This window comes from Rattus norvegicus, chromosome 18 (genome assembly GCF_036323735.1).
Source record: "Rattus norvegicus strain BN/NHsdMcwi chromosome 18, GRCr8, whole genome shotgun sequence".
NCBI classification, from domain to species: domain Eukaryota; kingdom Metazoa; phylum Chordata; class Mammalia; order Rodentia; family Muridae; genus Rattus; species Rattus norvegicus.
Genome location: NC_086036.1, coordinates 61,197,525 through 61,212,228, shown reverse-complemented (window position 1 = coordinate 61,212,228; position 14,704 = coordinate 61,197,525). Strand labels below are relative to the sequence as shown.

General features: G+C 42.1%; 1 long non-coding RNA gene across 1 annotated transcript; it reads left to right on the top strand.

The window, feature by feature from the left end:
* The first annotated feature begins 218 nt into the window (after positions 1 to 218).
* LOC120098182 (uncharacterized) lies at positions 219 to 14,619 on the top strand. Its single transcript, XR_005496248.2, has 2 exons — positions 219 to 504; positions 4,139 to 14,619. It is a non-coding gene; the product is annotated as an uncharacterized LOC120098182 (long non-coding RNA).
* Positions 14,620 to 14,704: the final 85 nt, after the last annotated feature.

Below are 14,704 nucleotides of genomic sequence, written 5' to 3'. Positions count from 1 at the left end.
GGATGAGTTCGGGGGCGGAGCATAGGGTTGGGCCCGTTCATTAGAGCAAGCAGTTTCACCTGTAGTGACCGGGGCAGGGCTTAACTTTGGACTGTGGGCGGCTGCCTTAGCCACTGGGGAAAGTTAGCCTTGGGGGCGGGGCATAGTATGGGCGGGGCGTGTGGCCGCAACCTCCCCTACCGCTTCGGAGTGGGCGGAGCAGGAAGGGATGGGTGGGTATTGCTTTTGGAGGAAGCGGTGGAGGGACTACCACAGCTAGGAAGCCTGCGGCGTAGGAGCTTCTCGGGACCGTGGGAGGATGCTTACCGCACACCGGAGAGGGTAGCACGCGCTTCCCGGAGGCGCCCCCACGCGCGTCCGCTCTCAGCAGACCCCGGGGCTTGCGTATGTGCGGAGTCCTCCAGGAGGCCACCAGCTCTCCACATTGGGCAATCTCAAACGCTTCCTCTGCAAGTGGAGGGTGTTTACCAGAAGGAAGTTATGGATCTGGAGATTCAAATACTCGTAAGGGAATTGACCGAAATCTTTTCGAGAGTTTTTAAAGATTTAGTTTCTTATCGGAGGATTCAGGCGGTGCAGTTCGGTGGTGGGGGGCTATAGTTTAGCATGTCTAAAGCTCTGGGTCCGACCTCAGCTCTACAACAGCAAGCAGCAAAACCCAAATACTTCTGGTGTATTTTAACTAATTAGATCCTGGAAATAATTTATCTTAGCAGTGGTGGTGTGGTGTCCTCGGATAAGACCGCCACACATAGTGTTCATATTCCAAGCAGTTTCCCCTGGATGATCTAGACCAACAGTTCTCAACCCGTGTGTCAAGACCCCCTGAAGGAGGCATCAAATGACCCTTTCACAGGGGTCGCCTAAGACCATTGGAAACTATAGATTTTTACATTCCAGTTCATAACGGTAGCAAAATTACAGCTATGAAGTAGCAACAAAAAAATTATGGTTGGGGATCACCACAGCATGAGGAGCTGTATTAAAGCATTAGGAAGGTTGAGAACAATCTAGACTAAGCTTGACTGGACCTCTTACTCTCAAACTCTCGCCTCACCTCATCCATAGCAAAGGCTGTTTGTTATCCCTATAGAAACTATAGACTTGTTTGGCACAGGAACAAACAACTGGTGGCCAGTCGGGTAGTCCTGAGATACAAGACGTTTCCGCCCAGTTTATCTTGCCTTTAGCTTTCCATCACCCAGACAGCAGGGGTTTTCTGCAGTAGTATTTTGAGTGAGCAGATTCTCACAGTTGTTGGAAGGGTAGGAGTTTTCCATACATGTTCCACCACATTCTAGTAAGGCCAGTCACTGTGGGTTTTTTTGTTTGTTTGTTTGCTTTTTAAAGTCAGTTTAAGTTCAGAGTTCATGGGTGTAGTGACTAAGTATGGCTGTGGATTTAGAAAGAGCTTCTAGGTTCTGATTTTATGACCTTAGGAAGTTGATTTCTGTCCCTTACCTGTTAAAATGGAACTGGATTATATTATATAGAATTATTGCCAGGATGAAAACATTTGATATTTGTGTTTGCTCAATTCAACGACTGGCACAGAATCAGAGACTCACAGTTTTACCCTTCCCAGTACAGAGGCCCATTTCACATTTAATCTGAATTGGAAACTCTCCCCATCTTCTCTAGTATTTATATTTTTCTCAATTATTTGGACAATAATTTCCTATTATCTATGTGTGCATTATGGGCATTAAATACCCTCTAGATATGTGTGTGTGTGTGTGTGTGTGTGTGTGTGTGTGTGTGTGTGTGTGTTTTGGGGATAGAATTTTATGTAGTCCAGGGTGCCCTTAAACTTCTTCCCTTCTTCACCTCCTGATAGCTGGGATTACAGGTATTCACCACCATGCACAGTTCTATGCAGACCTGGGTATGGAGCCCAAGACCTATCATATGCTAGACCAGCACTCTTTCAGCTGTGTTATATCCCAAGCCCTAAATTTTCTAGTCTATTGCCATTCTACATTTTAGTTTAAATTCCATGGACTTATTTCCCCTTCCAAACTGGCGCAAATTGTTGCGTATGCAGCTTCTTCTATGCGAAAGGGTCCTGACTGCATGCTTACACTACTTACCCTGTTATCTTTTCTGTCAGCCCATGTTTACTCAGCATAGCTCAGCTACATACCATGTTGACTCCCTTCCCATTCCCCTGCTTTCCATGTACCTCTCATGTCACCCACCTCCTAATCTACACAGTCACCTTTCCCACTACTCTCCACTCAGTACTTTGACAGACACTGCATTTTTATGATTGATCTATTTCTCCTCTTAATAAAAAGTCCTCATATTTCTACCACCCAAATTTCACTTCTGAGGCATATGTGTGAGTTCATAGTTTGATGCCACCACTTATTACTGGTATCCATGTGGGCGAGTTATTGAACCTGTCTGAGCTTTCATTTCTATGTCTTTAAAAGGTGGAAGATACTGGTACCTATCAAGATAATGACTGGGAGAAGTAGGCACAGCATATGTGCATTATTAAGGATGGGAATACATTCTGAGAAATGTATCATGAGGTGATTTTTGCTCTGTGAACCAAGTCTCATGGGACAACAGGTGCAGTCTGCTGTTATTCTAGTCTGATTTCTGTTGCCGTGGTGAACGCCACCACCAGAAACAATTTAGGGAAGAAAGGGTTGATTTCATCTTACCATCATTAAGGGAGGTCAGGGCAGGAACCCATGCAGAGAGACCATATAGGGAATGTGGCTTACTGGTTTGCCTCCATGGCTTGCTCAGATTGCATTTTTATACAGCTTCTCAGAGATGGCACTGCCCACAGTGAGCTTGTCCCTCTTACCAGTCAAGAATATGTCCCTCAGACTTGCCTACAGGTATTCTGATAGAGGTTTTTCTCAACTGAGATTCTATCCTCTCAGATGACCCTAGCTTTTCTTAAGCTGACAAAAACAAATGAGCAAACAAACAAATCAGCTTTGTTGTTGACCACAATGTTAGGTGGTGCATATCTGTTTTATTACCTTCAAAATTTGACACATTAATTTTAGGAACAAATTAACAACTTAGCTTCTTTTTCCCCCATCAACAATTATATTCAAGTAAAGACAGGAGAAAATTTGTGAGTGGAGATGCGGCTTTGATTTTTGACTTTTTAAATCTTTAATGAAAAATCCATTTACTTATTACGCCCGTGTGTTCTCAGAGAGCAAACATGCAGAGTCAGACGATAACTTCCAAGAGTCGGTTTCCCTCTTCCACTGTGAAGGTTCCTTGAATTGATCAGGTTGTCAGGTGTGGCAACAAGCGCCTTTGTTGACTGAGCCTTCTCACTGCCTTTGAAATGTTCCTGAAAGATCATGCATGTGGACAGATAATAAATATCCTTGGGAGTTTTTCTTATTAGCTGAAAGGGATAAGAGTCTTTGTGTCTCCAGACAATTTGCTGGAAGCTCATGGTTGCATTCTATAAATGTCTGATGATGTAATCTTTTTAGACTCATGGATGTAGACACTGACTCATAGGTCCTACTTGGTATGGGAGAATACCTACAGGCTGTTGGATCTGTATATACTGAAAGTATAAGGGAAAATCAAAGTAATGTAAGTTACATGACATTCATTGTCCCCATCCCTTGCTCCATGTCTATAACCTTTAGTGACCTCTCTGACTCACCCCTGAGGTGAGGCCATGAAGGCCACACTCAGACACATTACTAGTCATATCCCTTGCGGCCCATTCTGGCTGATGTTTCCTAAAGAGCTGAGGAAATGATCTTCTTTTGATTGTGATTTAGACATAGTGGCTAAGTGTTCTACTCTAGAGTTGCACACCCTACTTACATAACAAACCATCTAGACCTAAATGCTTCTATTTATGTTGAAGGCTGCACTTGCCTAAATGCATCCATTCAAGTATCATCTAATATTCTCCGGGTGCCTACATTGTGTCAGACCCTGGGCCAAATACTGTTGGAGGATAGTTTTGTTTTAAGTTGAATTCATGAATCCCAACAAATCCACAATGAAATTATAACAAAGGTTTCAATTCAACTCATTATCTAGTGAGGGAATCAATTTAAGTCATTTTCTAGTGAGGGGAGATATTCCAAAGATGTTGTTTCACAGAAACAAAACTGACTTTGTTTTTCCTCCACAGAGAAAGAGGGAATCAGTATGTCTGCCACTTTACAGAATTTACTAACGAGCACGAATTGCTTACATTGCTGCCAGGTTTCCAAGTTACCTTCTGCTTCTCCGTGTTGTGAGATGGTCTAGTCAAAGACAATGAAAGACAGAGACAAGCACTTGCAAGCCACATGGATGGAGAAAGAAGTGCTCTGTGAAGTTGAGTAGGAAGAAAACCAAGGCAAAAGCACAAGAAAGCGAATTATCACAGGAAAGTTGTTGAGCTGTGCTTGGTTCAGAAGGGCTGGAGGCACACAAGACAAAGGGCAGAGACCAGGATGTAGGAAAGAGTCAAATCACAATATGTCACACCAAAGGACTAAGTCATCATAGGTTTGTGCCTGTTAGAGAGGATCAGTGGGTTATACAAGATATATATATATATATATACATATATATGTATATATATGAATATATATCTTAAATATATATATTTATTTAACTTCATAGTATTTAAAAGGAAAAGTCTGTCTGAGTTACTGTTTTTCCAGTAGTTTAATTAGGGTCAAGACAAATTTATTGAAGTTAAAATATGATTTTCTCTAAAGGGAATCTATTAAAATACCAAGACCACAAGTGGCATGTGAGGATCTTGAAGTTGGCAGAACTTTGAAGTGTGAGAAATTCTGATGTCAGCGAGGGACAGGGGACGTTTGAAATGCTGCAATCATGACAGTTCCTTCAATTTTGGATTTTGGAGAACTCAGGCTGTACTAGAGAGAAGACTGGAAGTTCAAGAAGTCTTATAGCTGGCTTTGGTGATGTAGGCCTGAAAAGAGAGTACTCAGGAGGCAGTGATAGGAGAACGGAAAGTTTAAGATCAACCTGGGCTACACAGTGAGACTCTGGAAAAGCAAAGTCAAAAGCAAGGACAGCAGAAAGAACATTACAATAAAGGATAGCTGCAAAAATAGTAGTCTTTGCCAAGAGCCATAATTCTAAAAATGGAAAGCAACACAAAACAAAACACTTAGATTGAGGAAAGACACAGGGTTGCTTTTAACCTGTCTTGGTTGTTTTTAGATTTCAGTATCAATTGTCTCCCACAGGCTCATGTGTTTGAACACCTGATTCCAGCTGCTGGTATGATTTGGGAAGGTCTGGAAGCTTGAGAATTTCAGCCCTAGCTCTAGAAGGTGGCTTGCTTTGGGCTGGGCCTTGAGGTTCTAGCCCCTCTGCTGGTCCCATCTCTCTACTTCCTCCTCAGCCACCCAGATGTGAGTGAGCAGCCTCATGCTCCTGCCATAGTCCCAGCTACGTCAGGTGCCATGCATTTCCCTCTCAAACATCGAGTCAAAGTCAATTCTTCTTCCTTTAAGTTGCATTTGGTCAGTATGAAAAAAGGAATGCAGGAAATTAAAACTGAGAAGTAATTCTCAGAAACCAAATCGAAGAACACATCAAAACATTATCCATCATGATCAAATAGGCTTCATCCCATGATGCAGGGATGGTTCAATATATGGAAATCTATCAATGTAATCCACTATATAAACAAACTCAAAGAAATAAAAAACACGTGAGCATCCCATTAGATGCTGAGAAAACATTTGACAAAATTCAACACCGCTTCATGTTAAAAGTCTTGGAAAGATCAGGAATTCAAGGCCCATACCTAAACATAGTAAAAGCAATATATAGCAAACCAGTAGCCAACATCAAACTAAATGGAGAGAAACTTGAAGCAATCTCACTAAAATCAGAGACTAGACAAGGCTGCCTACTCTTTCCCTATTTATTCAATATAGTACTCGAAGTCCTAGCCAGAGCAATCAGACAACAAATGGAGGTCAAAAGAATACTAATTGGAAAGGAAGAAGTCAAAATATTATTATTTGCAAATGATATTATAGTATATTTAAGTGACCCCAAAAATTCCATCAGAGAATTCCTAAACCTGATAAACTACTTCAGCAAAGTGACTGGATATAAAATTAACTCAAATCAGTAGCCTTCCTCTACTCAAAGGATAAACAGGCTGGGAAAGAAATTAGCAAGTGACACCCTTCACAATAGTCACAAATAATGTAAAATACCTCGGTGTGACTCTAACCAAGCAAGTCAAAGATCTGTATGATAAGAACATCAAGTCTCTGATGAAAGAAATTGAAGAAGATCTCAGAAGATGGAAAGATCTTCCATGCTCATGGATTGACAGGATTAACAGTAAAAATGGCCATCTTGCCAAAAGCAATCTACAGGTTCAATGCAATCCCCATCAAAATTCCAACTCAAATTCTTCATAGAGTTAAAAAGAGCAATTTGCAAATTCATTTGGAATAACAAAAAACCCAGGATAGAGAAAACTATCTTCAACAATAAAAGAACATCTGGGGGAATTACCATCCCTGACCTCAAGCTGTATTACAGAGAAATAGTGATAAAAACTATATGTTATTGGTACAGAGACAGGCAGATAGATCAGTGGAACAGAATTGAAGACCCAGAAATGAACCGACACACCTATGGTCACTTGATCTTTGACAAAGGAGCTAAAACCATTCAGTAGAAAAAAGATAGCATTTTCAACAAATGGTGCTGGTTCAACTGGCAGTCAGCATGTAGAAGAATGCAAATCGATCCATTCTTATTGGCCTGTACAAAGCTCAAGTCCAAGTGGATCAAAGACCTCCACATAAAACCAGATACACTCAAACTAATAGAAGAAAAAGTGGGGAAGAGCCTTGGACACATGGGCACTGGGGAAATTTTCCTGACCAAAACACCAGTGGCTTATGCTCTAAGATCAAGAATTGACAAATGTGACTTCATAAAATTGCAAAGCTTCTGTAAGGCAAAGGACACTGTCATTAGGACAAAATGGCAACCAACAGGTTGGGAAAAGATCTCTACCAATCCTACATCTGATAGAGGGCTAATATCCAGTATATACAAAGAGCTCAAGAAGTTAGATTCCAGAGAATCAAATAGCCCTATTAAAAAATGGGGAACATCACTTCTTGGTCTTTTGGCTAAGCTAAGATCAAGTGTAAAAAATGGGGAACAGAACTAAACAATTCTCAACTGAGGAATATTGAATGACTGAGAAGTACCTAAAGAAATGTTCAACATCCTTAGTAGTCAGGGAAATGCAAATCAATACAACCCTGAGAGTCTACCTCACACCCATCAGAATGGCTAAGATCAAAAACTCAGGTGACAACAGATGCTGGCGAGGATGTGGAGAAAGGAGAATACTCCTCCATTGTTGCTGGGATTGCAAGCTGATACAACGACTCTGGAAGTCAGTCTGGAGGTTCCTCAGAAAATTGGACATAGTACTACATGAAGACCCAGCTATACCACTTCTGGGCATATACCCAAAAGATGCTTCAACATATAACAAGGACACATGATCCACTATGTTCATAGCATCCTTATTTATAATAGCCAGAAACTGGAAAGAACCCAGATGCCCTTCAACAGAGGAATGGATGTGGAAAATATGGTACATTTACACAATGGAGTACTACTCGGCTATTAAAAACAATGACTTTAAGAAATTCATAGGCAGGGCTGGAGAGATGGCTCAGCGGTTAAGAGCACTGACTGCTCTTCCAGAGGTCCTGAGTTCAAATCCCAGCAACCACATGGTGGGTCACAACCATCCATAATGGGATCTGATGTCCCCTTCAGGTGTATCTGAAGACAGCAACAGTGTACTTACATATAGGGAATAAATAAAATAAAAATCTTAAAAAAAAAGAAAAAAAAAGAAATTCATAGGCAAAGGCATGGAACTAGAAAATATCCTGAGTGAGGTAACCCAATCTCTCTCTCTCTCTCTCTCTCTCTCTCTCTCTCTCTCTCTCTCTCTCTCTCACACACACACACACACACACACACACACACACCATACAAGGTATCTACTCACTGATAAGTTGATATTCGCCCCAAAGTTCAGATTACCCAATGATATAATCCACAGACCACATGCAGCTCAAGAAGAAGGACTACCAAAGTGTGGATGCTTCAGTCCTTCTTACAAGGGGGAACGAAAATATTCATAGGAGGAAATATGGAGACAAAGTTTGGAGCAGAGACTGAAGGAAAAGCCATTCAGAGCCTGCCCTGCCTAGGGATCCAGCCCAAACACATACAGCCACCAAACCCAGACAATATTGCTGATGCCAAGAAGTTCATGCTGATAGGAGCTTGGAGAACAGGAGGAGTTAGAGAAGGGATTGAAGAAACTGAAGGGGTTTGCAACTCCTTAAGAACACCAATACCAATCAACCAGAACTCCCAGGGACTAAACCACCATCCAAAGAGTACACAGGGACAGACCCATGGCTCCAGCTGCATATATAGCAGAGGATGGCCTTATTGGGCACCGATGGTAGGAGAAGCCCTTGGTTCTGCCAAGGCTGGATCCCCACAGTATAAGGGAATGTCAGGGTGGGGAGGCGGGAAGGAGTGGGTGGATGGGTAGGGGAACACCCTCATAGAAGAAGGGGGAGGGGGATGAGTTGGGGGTTTCTGGACAGAAAACCAGGAAAGGGGATAACATTTGAAATGTAAATAAAAATATCCAATTAAAAAGTCCCCAAAATAAAAAAAAGTATGCTGGAAGCACCAGGTTTTAAAAAAACAAAACAAAAACTGAGAAGTAAAGCTATTGCTGTGATAACCCTGACCAAACGGTTTGTATGTGTTTGGAAGTAGAACACAGGAGAAATATGGAAAGAATTTAGAGCCATGACCTTGCAAAGCCTCAGTATGCTGTAAGCTCACAGTTCTAAGGTAAAGGGAAGTTCAAGGTGGCAGGGGTTTGAGAGAGCTAGACATGTCCTATCCCTAATCGGGAGCAGAGAACACTGAATGCATGCTCTCTAGTGCTTTATTCTTTTTTTTTTTTTTTTTTTGTTTCTTTTGGTTCTTTTTTTTCGGAGCTGGGGACCGAACCCAGGGCCTTGCGCTTCCTAGGTAAGCGCTCTACCACTGAGCTAAATCCCCAGCCCCCTAGTGCTTCAGAATCCTCTGCCTAGGGAATGGTGCCACCTATAGTGGCTGTGTCTTCCTACCTCATTTACTATAATTAAGATAGTTCCCCCCACAGGCATGCACACAGACCAACCTAATCTAGACAGTCTCATTGAGACTCCCTTCACAGGTGAGTCTAGATTGTATCAAATGGACAAAACTAGCAAGTACAATAACAGACAAAGCAGTGAGAGATTACAGGGTGTCTTAGTTACTTTTCTCTGGCTGTGAAGATAGACCATGACCAAGGCAACCCATTTAAAAGGAAGCATTTAATTGGGGGCTTCCTTATTGTTCTGTGTTTGCTGGGCTAGGTTTTGGCCTTGCTCTTGTCTGGTGTTTTCTTGCTAGCATTCCATTATTCACTTTTGGAGTGGGAATGCTTAGTCTGTGCCACAGTATATTGAAATGAAGTAACCTAATGCTTTGCTTTGCTGGGGTTTATACTGAGTCCCTTGAGTCTAGAAGACACTTTTGACTTCTGAACAATATTGGAGCTGTAAGCCTTTTAAAAAGTATTTTTTTTTCCATTTCATTTGTTTTTCTTGCGTGTGTTGCAGGTGTTGGGGGCATACTGTGCAATGATGTGTGTCTTAGGAGGCCCAAAGACAACTGGTAGGAGTCTGTTCTTGCCTTCTGCCACATGTATCTTAGGAATGCATGGTGGTACACACCTTTATCTGATGAGCTATCTTGGTGGCTTGACTCTAGGAGGTTTTAAGATTGGACTGAACGTATACAGCATAATGAGATAGCATAAGCCTATGAGAACCCATGTCAAAATTTGGATTATCATGTGTTTGATAGCCTAACCTTCAACTGGTGGTGTTCTAGAAGGTTGTAGACCTTTAAGAGGTGGACCATAGCTGGAGAAAGCAGGTCCTCAGTTACCAGGGCTTGATTGTCATGATGGTTTATATCCTTATAAACCATGAGCCCACATTAGCTTTTCCTCTCCCGTTGTTTCTTGTCAGATATCTGGCCTCAGTGCTGCCAGGCTGGAGGAATCATTATGATTGAAAAATCCTAAGGTATTAATTTATGGGTTGGTTGGTTTGGGAGGAAACAATGCAGTTCTGATTGTGTGTGTATTGCTAAGGACGGATGGCCCCAGGTGTGTGTGTGTGTGTGTGTGTGTGTGTGTGTGTGTGTGCACCAGAGTGTGTATTGTGGTCAGATTCCTTCCTTCACAATGTGTGTTCCAGAGATTGAACCCAAACACACTCACATACACATAAACAGAATGAACACAGAAGTAAATGTGATTTTTAAAGCATCTGTCATGGTTTGTATATGCATGACCCGGGGAGTGGTACTACTAGTAGGTGTGGCCTTGTTGGAGTAAGTGTGTCACTGTGGGTGTGGGCTTAAGACCCTCATCCTAGCTACCTGGAAGTCAGTCTTCCATAAGCAGCCTTCAGATGAAGATGTAGAACTCTCAGCTCCTCCTGCACCATGTCTGCCTGGCGGCTGCCGTGTTCCTACTTTGATGATAATGGACTGAACTTCTGAACCTGTAAGCCAGCCCCAATTAAATGTTGTCCTTTGTAAGACTTGCCTTGGTCATGGTGTCTGTTCACCCTACCATTAGTAAAACCCTAACTAATACAGCATCTTTCTCAAGTCTAGACCTTGCTGCCATGTCTCCAGCCTATCCAGGCAGCACTGACTCACGCTGCTCTTTCTGCCAATCTCACTGGTGAACATAGATCCTCCAAGCACAGGATTTTCTTTCTCACTCAAGTACTCAGCTACTTTTCACGTTAGTTTTTGAGACAGGCTTGTAATTTTGCCAAGACTGGCTTTGAACTCATGGACTGTTGCAGCCACACTCCTACCCCTACATACTCACACACAGATCCAGACACATTTTTTTTTTTATAAAGTATCAAGAGAAAAGGAAGAGGTTAAGTTATTTGGCAAATCTTGAGGTGTTAATCTTCGTTCCTTAGACCCAAGATCAACTTTTTCTTGTCCCTCCTCTCCCCAGGATTATGCTTTATCACAGACATGATGTGTTGAATGTAGAGCTGAAGAACTCCTGCAAAGACACATTTATTTTCTTCTCTCACTCTCCTCCCCCAGCTCCATAGACAGAATCCCAGTTGATGCCTGCGTGGAAACTGTTGAAAAATCAAACAACAGTCTAGACTGTGAATCTTCACTGTCAGTTTGATTGGGTTTAGAATCTCTATAGAAGCACATCCTGGGCGTGTCTATGAGACTGCTTCCAGAGAGCTTTAACTGAGGAATGAATATGGCACTGGCCTGTGGGCTGGAGTCCAGACCGATCAGACAGGAGAAAGGCAGCTAAGCACCAGTATTCATTGCTCTGCTTCCTGCCTGTGGATGTGACCAGCCACCTCATGCTTCTCCCACTACGCCTTTCCCATTATGATGGACTATAGCCCTTCTCAATCTGTGAGCCAAAATGAGTCCCTCTGTAGTTACTTTGTGCCAAGTTATGTGGTCAGAATAAGAAAAGCAATATTTACACAATCTAATCTCCAGAAAGCTAACAGAATATTTTTTTAAAAAAAGATGGTTGGCATCTCAGAGTAGATATCCCCTGGGGAGGAAGAGGATATTATAGCATCATGAAATGTTCTTGTAGTTAATTTTTGAGCCAAGATTTATAGGCTTGAAACTATCCTTGAGACAGAATAGTTTAGCAAGCTTTAAGAAATAAAAAAAAAAACAAAACAAAAAAAGAAACAAAAAAAACCATTCATATATGCTACTAACAATGATATTCGTCTGATCCTTCTTATTAAAAAACTCCGAGTAAAGGTAATATGATGAGAATAAAATTAGACATTCTGATAAAAGTGGCATTGTGATAGGAAAATCTTGAATCAGATTTATCTGATGTTTACTTTGGAAGACAAATTTCAGTTGCAGGTAGAAATTACAATTGAGCTATTGTTTCTAATAAAAAATGAGACAGTGTTGGGATTTTCAGCAGGGTCATCACCTCATTGATCCTTACAACAGGCTTTCACATTTGTAGCAATAATAGTTCCATTGGTTGCAGTGAAACATATAAAGACTTTTGTTTAATAGTGAACTCATTCATTTCTCTGTATTCTCCTGGCTCTTAAGATGGATGCTGACGGAGTTGGGGATTTAGCTCAGTGGTAGAGCGTTTGCCTAGCAAGCGCAAGGCCCTGGGTTTGGTCCCCAGCTCCGAAAAAAAGAAAAGGAAAAAAAAAGTGTTTCTCACGCTGGGGTGCATGTGAGAATCATCTGATGTTGCTGTAGATCCTCAAAGGGAGATCACTGCAACCAATTCTGTCAGTACATGTATACCCCAAAGAATTCAAAGGGATCAAATGTTCATATACTAATGTTCATAGCAACACTAATTATAATAGCAAAATTGCTGGAAAAATTCAAATGTTAAATGCGGTACATAAATACAATAGAATATTGTTCCGATATCAAAAGGAAATGACATTTCTGATCCCTGCTACAGGAGTTGGGGTTGTAGCTCAGTGACAGAGTATATGCATAGTATGACTGAAGCCCTAAAGTTAATCTCTAACTCCCAAAATATACAAGGACTAACACACGTCTTAGCATGGATGGACTTGGAGAACACTGTGCAGTGAGTCATCTAGAAGATCGTAGAATAAGTAAGCCATAGAGACGGAAAATAGAGTGGTGGCTCCCAGGGGCTGGGCAGCCAGGGAAGTAAAAGTCAGTTGTTTAGTGAATAGCGATCATCTGGGGTGACGAGAAGTTCTGAGAGAGTATAGTGGTTATACTGCGCTTGTGAATGGATGTCACAGCACTGACGTGGTTACTTCAAGTGGTTGCTGTGAAGCCGATCTTAGAACCTGGGAAGTGTGGGAAGGAGGACGATGGTTCCATACACTTTGCCTACGTAATGTGGGCTTCCACATCATGACGCATCCTCAGATAACACAAGAATTTGAGGCCAGCCTCAGCTACATGAGCCTCTATCTCAAAATAAACAAGCAAAACTAAAAAAACCAAACCAAACCAACCAACCAACCAAACAACCAACCAAACAACAACAACAACAAAAAAAACCCAAGGCTGTGCAGATGGCTCAGGGGCTAAGGGAGAGCACTTGGTGCTTTTCCAGAGGACCTGGGCTTGGCTCTCAGCACCCACATGGTGGCCCATGCCATTTATATATAATTCTGGTTCCAGGAAATCTGACCCTCTTCTGACCTCAGGAAGCACCAGGCATGCATGTAGTGCACAGACATACATAAAAGCAAAATACCCATACATATAAAATTTGTTTTATATTTAAAATAAAAACGCCAAAAGCTAAAAACCGAAACATAGCAACCACTCCCATAAGTTAAAATGGTAAGTTTAATGTTAGGCATAATTTATATCCTCAAGATTCATTTGAAAAACCATAAGGGCTCACTGATATCTACTTCCCAAATCCCATAGACTTGGATTTCAGTTGGTTTGGGTTGGGGTGATTTTTAAAGTTCCTCAACAAATCTTACATGTAATGAGGCCTAAGAAGAAATGACTAGCCTGCAGGACAGTGGTGCTCATCCGGGAGTCTACATAGGAATCATTTAGGAAGCCTGGGTGTGGTGGATTACACCTTTAGTCCCAGCACTCAGGAGGCAACTTCTCTGTCGTAGGTTTTGCAGACTCCAAAACTATAAGCCACACAAACTTCTGTCACTTACAAATTACCTGTTTGTGAAACTCTGTCCTCTGGGCATAAGATTGCCATTAACCATCACGAAGTCAAAGCATCTGCAGCTGCACTTACCCATAAAAAGCCCTCCCAGATGGGGTCTTTGAACCCCTCAGTATGGGGGTGGTGAGAAGGCCTTTAGACCCTAACACGAAACTGCACCTACTCACTCCTGTTTCCACCCCTCAGCTATATACAGCTCTGCATCGGTTGCTTGTGGGCTGGGGAATGCTAGACCATATGTAGGAGGTTACGGAAGAGAATGCACCTATGCAGATTTTAGGAGGTCTTCATCCATGCTAGGGTGGAGTTTTATAGTGACACAGCTGTCTGGTGGCAAGGGTATGAGGGCCATTCATAAGTAACCCCCCATACTCCTGTAAACAAATCCATAAACTCATTGGTTCAATAAGCTAGATGTGGATGACTACATAGGCTTGGTCTTTCATTGGTGTTCTATTTATAGCGAGTAGATGTTTGCGCATGCCTCCGGAGAAGTAATGGTTCTTGCTGCGCTGCCGTGCTTTCTCCACCGTGATGGATTGTATCCCCTTAGACAATGAGCTGGAAAAAGTCCTTCCTTTCTTCCTTCCTTAAGTTGCTTTGACAGGTGTTTCCTCAAGGCAGTGAAAAAAAAAAGTGATTAAGAAAATGACTACAGGGGCTGGGGATTTAGCTCAGTGGTAGAGCGCTTACCTAGGAAGCGCAAGGCCCTGGGTTCGGTCCCCAGCTCCGAAAAAAAGAACCAAAAAAAAAAAAAAAAAAAAAGAAAATGACTACAGACTTACCTGTTCCAGGGTTGGGGATTTAGCTCAGTGGTGGGTTGGGGATTTAGCTCAGTGGTAGAGCGCTTGCCTA